The sequence below is a fragment of the Bufo bufo genome, chromosome 2 (assembly GCF_905171765.1).
Source record: "Bufo bufo chromosome 2, aBufBuf1.1, whole genome shotgun sequence".
In the NCBI taxonomy this organism is placed as follows: Eukaryota; Metazoa; Chordata; class Amphibia; order Anura; family Bufonidae; genus Bufo; species Bufo bufo.
Window position 1 is genome coordinate 375,625,496 of NC_053390.1, and position 11,612 is coordinate 375,637,107.

At 39.5% G+C, this 11,612-nt stretch overlaps 1 long non-coding RNA gene across 1 annotated transcript; it reads left to right on the plus strand.

Moving 5' to 3' along the window:
- Positions 1 to 2,399: 2,399 nt before the first annotated feature.
- Positions 2,400 to 7,084, plus strand: LOC120991536. The gene is made up of 3 exons (XR_005776712.1): positions 2,400 to 2,535; positions 4,994 to 4,999; positions 6,954 to 7,084. It is a non-coding gene; the product is annotated as an uncharacterized LOC120991536 (long non-coding RNA).
- Positions 7,085 to 11,612: the final 4,528 nt, after the last annotated feature.

Sequence of the window (11,612 nt, forward strand, 5' to 3'; positions counted from 1 at the left end):
GCTGCAAAATAAACTTTTTTGCACAAAACGGTTGTTTGTTTAATAACTGAATATGACAGCAGTATATAAATCCTGAATTTTACACGTGCTGATGGTGCAAGGCCAGAAAAATTGTTTATTTTGCCCAAAAAAGGGTGTTTTATTAATAGAAGAATATAAATACAGTATATAAGGGGTGTATCTCACACGCCCTGATCCACACTAGGCCGCAATTAAAGATTTGTGCCCAAAATGGCTGTATTTCAAATAACTGAATAGAACCACACTATGTAAAGGCTGTATCTCACACGCCCTTATCCAGACTAGGCCGAAATTTAAGATTTGTACCCAAAATGGGTGTTTGTTTAATAACTGAATATGACAGCAGTATATAACCCTTGAATTTCACACGTGCTGATGCTGCAAGGCCAGAAAAATTGTGTATTTTGCCCAAAAAAGGGTGTTTTATTAATATAAGAATATAAACATAGTATATAACGGGTGTATCTCACACGTCCTGATCCACACTAGGCCGCAATAAAAGATTTGCGCCCAAAATGGCTGTATTTCAAATAACTGAATAGAACCACAGTATGTAAAGGCTGTATCTCACACGCCCTTATCCAGACTAGGCCGCAATTAAAGATTTGTGCCCAAAATGGCTGTATTTCAAATAACTGAATAGAACCACAGTATGTAAAGGCTGTATCTCACACGCCCTTATCCAGACTAGGCCGAAATTTAAGATTTGTGCCCAAAATTGGTGTTTGTTTAATATCTGAATATGACTGCAGTATATAGCCCTTGAATTTCACAGTGACAGATGCAGCAAGGGCTGTAAAATTGGGCATTTTGGCAAAAAAGTGTGTTTTTAAAAACCCAGAAAATTATGGCTGTATTTCTAGCTTAAATTGCACACTGACTAATCCAGATGTTGGATATTGCCCAAAAAATGTTTTTTTTTACTAACTGAATATGAAAGCTTGAATTTCACACGTGCTGATGCTGCAAGGGCTGTAAAATAGTGTTTTTTTAGTAACAGAATATGAAAGCGCTATAAATTAAACTTGAATTTCACCCGTGCAGATCTGTAAAATAGTAGATTTTGCCAAAAAAGGGTGTTTCTAAAAACCCAGAAAATAATGGCTGTATTTCTAGCTTAAATTGCACATTGACTAATCCAGATGTTGTATATTGCCAAAAAAGTGTGTTTTTTTAGTAACAGAATATGAAAGCTGTGTATATTAAACTTGAATTAGAAAACTAGAAAATGATGGCTGTATTTCCAGATTAACGGACTTGAATGGGTCCGTGAACCGTTGTCCGTCAAAAAAAAGGACAGGTCCTATTTTTTTGACGGACAGGATACACGGACCACGGTCTCGGCTGCAAAACGGTGCATTTTCCGATTTTTCCACGGACCCATTGAAAGTCAATGGGTCCGCGAAAAAAAAAAAACGGAAAACGGCACAACGGCCACGGATGCACACAACGGTCGTGTGCATGAGGCCTAATACTGTGTGTATTACTCATACAGCTTCCTGCCTGTGAGATCCAGGGGGCTGGATCTCACGGGCTCATCACCAGAAGGCAGCGCGATGCCTTCCTTAGACATCGCGCTGCCTTCCATGCCATCGGGTCCCCCCCACAGCCGCATGGGGACCCGATGGCACCGCCGACACCCGCCGAAACCACAGGTAAAAGCCTCAAACCGCAGGTCTGAATTGACCTGCGGTTTGCGTCGATCGCCGACACGGGGGGGGGTCACATGACCCCCCCGGGCGTTGTGACAGGATTCCCGCTGAATGATTTCAGCGGACATCCTGTTCGGCTTAACCGCTGCAGCACCACAATCGCGATTTAAACTTAGGACGTACCGGTACGCCCTGAGTCCTTAAGGACTTGGCAAATAGGGCATACCGGTACACCCTAAGTCCTTAAGGGGTTAAGTATGGTTTACATTAATTTTCCCACTATTGATGTCAGGCTTACTGGCCTATAGTTGCCCGATTCCTCCCTACTACCTTTCTTGTGAATGGGCACAACATTTGCTAATTTCCAATCTTTTAGGACAACTCCTGTTGCCAGTGTTCGGTTAAATAAATCTGTTAATTATTTTGCTAGTTCACTGCTAAGCTCTTTTAATAGCTTTGGGTGTATCCCATCAGGCCCCTGTCACTTATTTGTATTAATTTTAAACAGCTGACTTAGAACCTCTTCCTCTGTAAAGACACATGCATCAAAAGATTTATTAGTCTTCCTTCCTAACTGAGGTCCTTTTCCTTCATTTTCCTTTGTAAAAACTGAACAGAAGTATTCATTGAGGCAGTCAGCTAGTTCTTTATCTTCTTCCATATACCTTCCTCCTTTTGTTTTTAATTTGGTAATTCCTTGTTTTAGTTTCCACCAACCTTTGCAGCTTCGCCCCTTCTTGGAGAAAATAAATTAAAGGTGGAATGCATATCTGCAGAGCTGTGGACTACAAAGATACTACTGGCGCCAGTAAGTGAGGAACTTTGATTGTTCAATTGAAAAACAGCTTGTTGAAAACTCTCTGTGAAACCTATAACAAATATTTAGAAAAGGCTCCACCAGCAACCTACTGGAGCACAGCCTTTCAGTTTACCAGCTGAAAAAGAGGAATAAATCAATATAAATATAGGCTGGCTCACAGTATTTTTGCTTTAAAATTTATTAATACATTAAATCACAACAGGCTAACTGTGTCAGTATCAGCATACATATATAGACAAAAATGTGTAAATAGGTATATAAGTGCGGAGCTCACGCACAAAACCTAAATAGCCGGAGTACTCCTAGGAATAAGACCTAATGGCTAAAGTTGGGCTGCAAGGGATATTCTGTTGGACCAATCATATGTCCATGCTTTCAAATATCAATTTGCCATGTAGTTGGAACTGGAGATTCTGCTTTGTCCCAATTATATTTTCTCACGGAAGGACTCTGTGTTGAGATGTTGTCTGACAAAGTAGAAATCGCACTTGTTCCACTTAGTAGGGCTCCACTTACTTGTTGTTAGCGGAGCAAACCATCAGAGCCGCTCTCTCAGCGTCCCACGTGTCCAGCCAGGTAGTCGATCGCTGGTTTGTGACGCAGGAGTCTGAACCGTCAGACCAGCGGAAGCTGGTACAGCTGAGTTGAACCGGTATTGTCTGAACTCGTCAGGTCAGAAAAAGTGAACAGGATTTACCTTGTATTTGCGGCAATGCCAGATATAGCAACACAATGACAGTCCACTTGGTGAGTCCTTAGTAGATAAGATATTTTGCAGCGGTGTGGGAAAAAATAATTGAAGAAAGTCCTCTTGCGTTTTTTTAAAAAACCGCACTAATTGCCAGGTCTTAATACACACTAGACGCGTTTCGGAACCAAGTTCCTTCCTCAGTAGATAGGTGTATAATGCTGAATACAGACACAGGTTGTTACTTTATATACCCTGTTTGGGTTTGTTAAAAAATGTGGGTCGGATGACGGACTGGGCTGAACAGCACAGCCGTAATCTTCACCTTTAATGACAGACACAATGACTAACTGCAAGCGTCCTACCATCATGTTATAATTATATATGTGTAGGATACACATTGAAAAATTAACAATAAAACAATTAAAATAATTTAAAATGTAACATATGCTGGAACGGCTGGACTTTGTTATTGAGAGGTTTGATGGAAAATATGGATCGGTTTTTGGACTGGACCAATCACAGTCTCAGTCATTACTCTAAAGTACATAAATAATCAATAAATTCCAGCACGTTACTGCACAGGCTACATTATGTGGATACACATTTATTTCATATTAAATATAAATATACATAATAGAAAAATAAAATACAATATAATAATACTAATATAAAAATAAAAATAAAAATAATACTAATGATAAAAATAATAAAAAGTGATAATGAATTACATGTTGGGATGTCTGGTATGTGGCTTTAGGGTGAGAGGGGAAGGGATGCAGGAGGGGTCAATGCGCTGAAAAACAGCCCGGCATTGACTCCCCGTGTAAACCAACCCGTCTCCCCTATAGGAACCCGAAAATTTCAATTTCTGAGTTGAGACCTAGAGGCATCAAAGACCCAAACTCGAATATTTTCTTGGACTCCTGTCTAGACATTTTGGCCACAAAGTCGCCTCCTCTCCAGTCCTGTTTGACTGTTTGGATAGCCACATAACTCATTTTGCTTGGATCACCTGCATGATATAATTTAAAATGCTTGGATAGAGGATGCGTTTCAGATTGTTTCTTGATATTATTAATGTGTTCAGATATTCTAGTCTTAAATACCCTTTTTGTACGGCCGATGTACTGCTTTGGGCATGGGCACTGAACAATGTAAATGACTGCCCTACTATTGCATGACAAAATTTCTTTAATCTCCCATTTGAAGTTATTGGACGTTGATGTTATCTGTTTAATGTTTCTATCAAAGTGTGTCTGTCTGCAATTTTGACAGCATCCACACCTGTAGAAACCTTTTAGGTTGGCCCATGGGGTTATCAATGATTTAGTTTGATGTTTCCTTGTAGTGGGAGCCACTTGTAGTCCCAAATTAGGGGCCCGGGTATAAACTATTGGCGGATGTACCGGGAGTATAGGACCCAACAGTTTATCATCCTTTAGTAAATGCCAATGATTATGAACGATATTGCTCACCATTTTGTGATCTTTGTTATATGGTAAGATTATTTTAGCTGCAATATCTGGTCCTTGAATGGTGGTAGATACTCTTTTGGGTTTGAAAAATAGGGCTCTGTCAAGTTGTCTTACCCTTTGTATAGAGTTCTCCAATAATTTATTGGGGTACTCTTTTTGTAGGAACTGCGTTTTCATGTTCAGCGCCTCTGCTTCGAACTGTACATCCTCCGTACAATTTCTTCTTAAACGCCTAAATTGGCTATAGGGGACATTCAAGAGCCATCTAGGGAGATGACAACTTGTGTTCAGAATAAAGCTATTTTTGGCCACATCTTTATGATAAGTGCTACAGGCAAAAGTTTCCTCTTTCTTTTCAATACGCAAATCCAGAAAATTTACTGTATGTGGATCAATATTGGCTGTGAATTTCAAATTTAGTTCGTTAGTGTTTATGTTGCTTATGAACTCCAACAGTGATGGATAAGAACCTCTCCAAATCAACAGAATATCATCAATATAGCGCCGCCATAGGACCAAGTCCGCTCCAAGCTTGGGAGTGATGGTATCTTGTTCCCAAGCTGCCATGAATAGATTGGCATAGCTCGGAGCGAACCTGGTACCCATGGCGGTGCCAGTAGTCTGTAAATAAAAACTAGACCCAAATTGAAAATAATTGTGGTTCAGCACAAAATTGATCCCATCCAGTATGAACTGGAGTTGCTCGATCACCAAATTCCCTTTTTGTGACAGGATTTTGGACACTGCCTGTATGCCCTGATTGTGATTGATGCTTGTATACAAAGAACTCACGTCCAATGTAGCAAGCGTCCAATCTGGGTGACAGTACATCTCTTCCAACATTTTCACTACTGTAGAGGTATCCCCAAGATACGAAGGGGTGTCTCTGACATAGGGTTGTAAAAACCTATCTAAATATTGAGATAGGTTAGATGTTAAAGATCCTATGCCAGAGACTATTGGCCTTCCAGGAGGGTTGACTGGATCCTTATGTATCTTGGGGATACAGTAGAAAATGGGTAATCTTTTTTGTGTGCCCAAAATGAAATTGCATTCTGTATCGTTTAGAATTCCTGTTTCCTTTGCTTTATTGCACAACAATATTAATTGTTTGCAATATGAATTTAAGGGATCCTCATTTAATTGAGTATAAGTTGTGCTATCAGACAACTGGTTCAAGCACTCTTTGTTATATTTTTCAGTGTCCAAGATCACAATCGCCCCTCCCTTATCGGCTGGGCGTATTGTGATCTCCAAGTCTTTCTGTAATTGTTTAATTGCCTGTATTTCTTGTTGGGAAAGATTTAAATTTCCCTTTTGTTTTGGATTAAGTTTCCTTATATCAGCCTCAACAGCTCCTCTGAATGTAATCAGTTCTTTACTTAATTCCTGTTTGGGGTACATCCTGGAGTTAAGTTTTACATCTACATGTTGGTATTTGGTTGACACTATGTCAGGTTGATATATGCTGTTTTTCATAAAATATTTTTTACAGCATAGTTTCTTAATATATTTTTCAATAGCTATATATGAATCAAATTTATTGAGTTTAGTGCTCGGGGCAAATTTTAGCCCTTTTGACAGTAATGATTTTTGTGAAGGGGTTAATTCCCTTGTGCTCAAATTTATTACGTTATCTCCTGTGATTTCACTATCTTTTGTTGCGGACCCTCGTTTGTTTCTGCTTCTTCGTGTTCTCTTTTGCGTGTGATTGTGTTTAATTGTGTGAACGGGTTGTGTATCTGTGCCTGTGCTGTGAATATTTTTGGCCGCATGTTCAGTGTTGGATCTACTTTTTGTGTTGCTACTGTCTGTTCTTTGAGTGACTCTAGTGGTGGGTATGCTTCTTTGGATAGGGAAAATGACCAAGGAATTTTCGGCTGAGGTGTCTGTTTCTCTGCAATATTTTTGTGCTGTAGTGATTGTGAATAAGCCCCTTTCTGGTGCTGTTTTAAATACTGGTGATTTTGTTTGAGTTTGTTTTTTGTATATTCTTGTTTTTTTGATCTCGGACTTTTCCCTAAAAAAGACGGTGTAATATAGGCTGCATTTGTTGTTGTATCTATGCCTGAATTGGTTTTGGTTTTATTATCAGAGAGATTGGAACCATTTTTGAAATAATTAGTAACTGGAATTGTGACATTTTTCTCCCCTATTATATTAGCGCCAGTTTTTATAGTGGAGGTTTTTTGAGCGTTCATCTGTTTTCTAGATGTAATTGCGAATTTTTTAATTTTTTTCTCAATAATCTCTTGCTCAATTTTATCTAATTTCATAAATAGTTCATTTTGGAGTCTACTAGGAGTTATCAAAGACTATTCCATTGTGAAGTTGTGGCTCACACGTACAAGCGGAGATCATACCCTGACTATTACGCGGGACGCCGCGGATTGCTGATCTGAGCCGCCTAAGTACATTTATTATGTGAGTAGACTTTAATACAACTGACAAATTATCCATTTGGAAATTAACGCTGTTACTTTGAACTGTGCGAATATTTGAATTCAGGACTATTCGTCTCTGTAAAAGATCTCAGGATATCGGATCAACTATTTTATCCGTCCTTTTTGTATATGGCACACTTCTGATATTGGACTGAACATTCGGATAGTTTTGGACTGTTTTCGTCCTCCACATATGCGGATTATTGGTCATATGCGAATTACTGATCATATCTGACTTTTATATATATCAAATAGGTCCTTTTACCATTGTGTTACAGTGATTATATTTATATTTTAGATACTATTATTGATGTGTATGAATGTGTGTTAGAATATGTGTTTTTAATATTATAATAATTGATTCTAATTAATAAAGCACCACGGCTACTAGATATAGTGAGTGCCCAGCCCTTTTCTTTTGTATAATTTTTTGCTTGTTAGATTGGGTGAATCTGCGGTCTGTGAGCACCCATCCGGGTTTTTCCATACAGTAGTGCGACCCATTATCTGTGAATTGATCCTACTTTTTTCATTTATGTATCTAAAGAATGTCTTATCGCCTTTTTTCACTGACTAATTTCTCTTCTGCCTGTTCTTTAGAAGCTCTTATAACTTGCTTGGCCTCTCTTTGCCTAATCTTATAAATTTGCCTGTCATCCTCGTTTTTTTTAAAATTTTTATAATTACTAAATGCTATCTTTTTATTTTGTAATGATTTTGGCCACATCTGCTGAGGACCACAGTGGTCTCTTCCTTTTTTTTGCTTTTACTGACAAGCCTAATGTAATTATCTGTTGCCTTCAATGGTGCCACTTTTAAGTAGTCCCATTTCTCCTGGACTCCATTGAAACTGTTCCAATCTGATAGGGACTCGTATACCACTAATCTAAATTTAGAAAATTCAGTTTTTCTAAAATCTAAAACGTTTGTTTTTGTGTGGTTTGACTCATTTACTGTACTTATAGTAAACCACGCTGACTGGTGATCACTAGATCCCAAGCTTTCCCCTACAGTAATATCAGATACCAAATTCCCATTTGTGAATACTAAATCTAAACTGGCCTCCTTCCAGGTTGGCTCCTCCACTACTTGCTGTAGAGATAATCCCAGTAGGGAATTTAGAATATATGTACTCCTGGCAGAACTAGCTATTTTTGTTTTGCAGTTTACATCAGGAAGATTAAAGTCTCCAATAATGATAACTTCCCTTTTCAATGTCATTTTAGCTATTTCCTCAACTAGTAAATCATCTTGTGGTCTATATATCACACCTACACGAGTTACCTTATGATTATCAAGCTGCAACATAACCCATAACTGACTCTAAATTGGTCTCGCTAACTTGTATTAGATTAGATTTTATGCTATCTTTCACATACAGGGCCACCCCTCCCCCTTTCTTGCGTTCTCTGTCTTTCCTATATAGAGAGAACCCTGGTATTGTTACAGTCAGGTCCATAAATATTGGGACATCGACACAATTCTAACATTTTTGGCTCTATACACCACCACAATGGATTTGAAATGAAATGAACAATATGTGCTTTAACTGCAGACTGTCAGCTCTAATTTGAGGGTATTTACATCCAAATCAGGTGAATGGTGTAGGAATTACAACAGTTTGCATATGTGCCTCCCACTTGTTAAGGAAGCAAAAGTAATGGGAGATAATAATTAATCATAAATAAAATTTTCACTTTTTAATACTTGGTTGCAAATCCTTTGCAGTCAATTACAGCCTGAAGTTTGGAACGCATGGACATCACCAGAGGCTATGTTTCATCCCTGGTGATGCTCTGCCAGGCCTCTACTGCAACTGTCTTCAGTTCCTGCTTGTTCTTGGAGCATTTACCCTTCAGTTTTGTCTTCAGCAAGTGAAATGCATGATCAATCGGATTCAGGTCAGGTGATTGACTTGGCCATTGCATAACATTCCACTTCTTTCCCTTAAAAAACTCTTTGGTTGCTTTTGCAGTATGCTTTGGGTCATTGTCCATCTGCACTGTGAAGCCGCATGCAATGAGTTCTGAAGCATTTGGCTGAATATGAGCATATAATATTGCCCGAAACACTTCAGAATTCATCCTGCTGCTTTTGTCAGCAGTCACATCATCAATAAATACAAGAGAACCAGTACCATTGGTAGCCATACATGCCCACACCACGACACTACCACCACCATGCTTCACTGATGAGGTGGTATGCTTAGGATCATGAACAGTTCCTTTCCTTCTCCATACTTCCCATCACTCTGGTACAAGTTTATCTTGGTCTCATCTGTCCATAGGATGTTGTTACAGAACTGTTAAGGCTTTTTTTTATGTCGTTTGGCAATCTCTAATCTGGCCTTACTGTTTTTGAGGCTCACCAATGGTTTACATCTTGTGGTGAACCCTCTGTATTCCTTCTGGTGAAGTATTCTCTTGATTGTTGACTTTGACACACATACACCTACCTCCTGGAGAGTGTTCTTGATCTGGCTAACTGTTGTGAAGGGTGTTTTCTTCACTAGGGAAATAATTCTTCAGTCATCCACCACAGTTGTTTTCCGTTGTCTTCCGGGTCTTTTGGTGTTGCTGAGCTCACCGGTTTGTTCCTTCTTTTTAAGAATGTTCCAAACAGTTGTTTTGGCCACGCCTAATGTTTTTGCTATCTCTCTGATGGGTTTGTTTTGTTTTTTCAGCCTAATGATGGCTTGCTTCACTGCTAGTGACAGCTCTTTGGATCTCATCTTGAGAGTTGACAGCAACAGATTCCAAATGCAAATAGCACACTTGAAATGAACTCTGGACCTTTTATCTGCTCATTGTAATTGGGAAAATGAGGGAATAACACACACCTGGCCATGTAACAGCTGAGAAGCCAATTGTCCCATTACTTTTGGTTCCTTAACAAGTAGGAGGCACATATGCAAACTGTCGAAATTCCTACACCGTTCACCTGATTTGGATGTAAATACCCTCAAATTAAAGCTGACAGTCTGCAGTTAAAGCACATCTTGTTTGTTTCATTTCAAATCCATTGTGGTGTTATATAAATCCAAAAATGTTAGAATTGTGTCGATGTCCCAATATTTATGGATCTGACTGTATATCCCAGTCATTACTCCCATTGAACCATGTCTCAGTAGCAGCCACTAAATCTGTATTCTCAGATGCCATTATAGACTCAAGTTCATTGATCTTATTCCCTAAACTGCAAGTATTTGTAGACAAGACTCTGAGCTTGTCATTTCTTAACCTATGTGCTAATGGCATCTTCTGGCATTGTTCCGGGGGGCAGTCAGACTGCTGGATTATCACTCTTTTGCCCCCCTTTCCTAGTTTAAATGTTCCTTAGCAAATACTTTGAACTGTTCACTGAGGACATTCGTTCCCTTGAGAGAAAGATGCAAACCATTTTTCTTGTACAGTTCTTTTCCATTCCAACGAGAGCTAACATAAGACACAAAGCCAAACCCTTGGTTCAGACACCATTCACCAAGCCATACATTTGATTCCTTAATGCACATCTTCCTGTCATGCTGAAGGTTATGCACAGGCAAAACTGCAGAGAATGAAACAGTCGATGCAACCTCCCGTATATATCATTACCAAGTGTGTGAAAAGCTTCCTTCGCCAGATAATTTGTCCCAAGATGGACAATAACATCCACCTCCCTTTTCTGCTTTGCTTACTTAACAATATTAAGGATACATCGTCTGTCCCTGCTAGCGGTAGCACCAGGGAGACATCTCACTAAACCATTTTCCTCAAACTTCACACCTCTTATGATAGAATCACCCACCAACAGCTGCTTACTATCAGTCCTCACCTTATCCTTTTTGTCTTTGGCTGCAGTCTTGCATACTTTGGGCATAGGGGATGATTGTTCCTCACCCACTGTGCCTGAGCCATCCTCCATGTTGCTCTTGAACGCTGAAAGTGCTGCAAATGAATTATGGAGAGCCACAGACTGTGGAACATGTCTTTTATCCACAACTCTAAGTCTAGCAGAACCTGCAGTAGCCCATCTTCCATTTCTAGGGGGCCTCTGTGGCAGTGGCATTGCAACGTTCCCAGCCTGAGTTTGTTTAACAGTTAATTTACAAATCGCAGATTTCAAAAATGCGATTTCCTGCTGCATTATGGAGAGCTGTCTACAGATCAGACAGCATCCAAACCTCAAGAGTGGAACCTAAAATAAAAGCACAACAATTCCTGCACAGAACCAAGTCTGCCATTTTAAAGAGGGGAAAGATTTTAAACAAACAAATCTTACTTTTTTAGATTGTATTTATTGAGTATCTCCTGAATATCTCAGATGCACTTAGTAATGCTGCACTTGAGAATGCTGCAATACATGTCCTTTATGGCCCACTGGGTAAATGTGGTTCCTACACAGCCACACAAGCAACTTGGCCAGGTGACGCCGCATCCTCCTCTACGTTCTCACGCCATTGGTCCTGTGACAATGTCCGCCTCTGCCTCCTCATCCTCTGTTGTGTCCTCAGCCTCCACTGCAGGTACA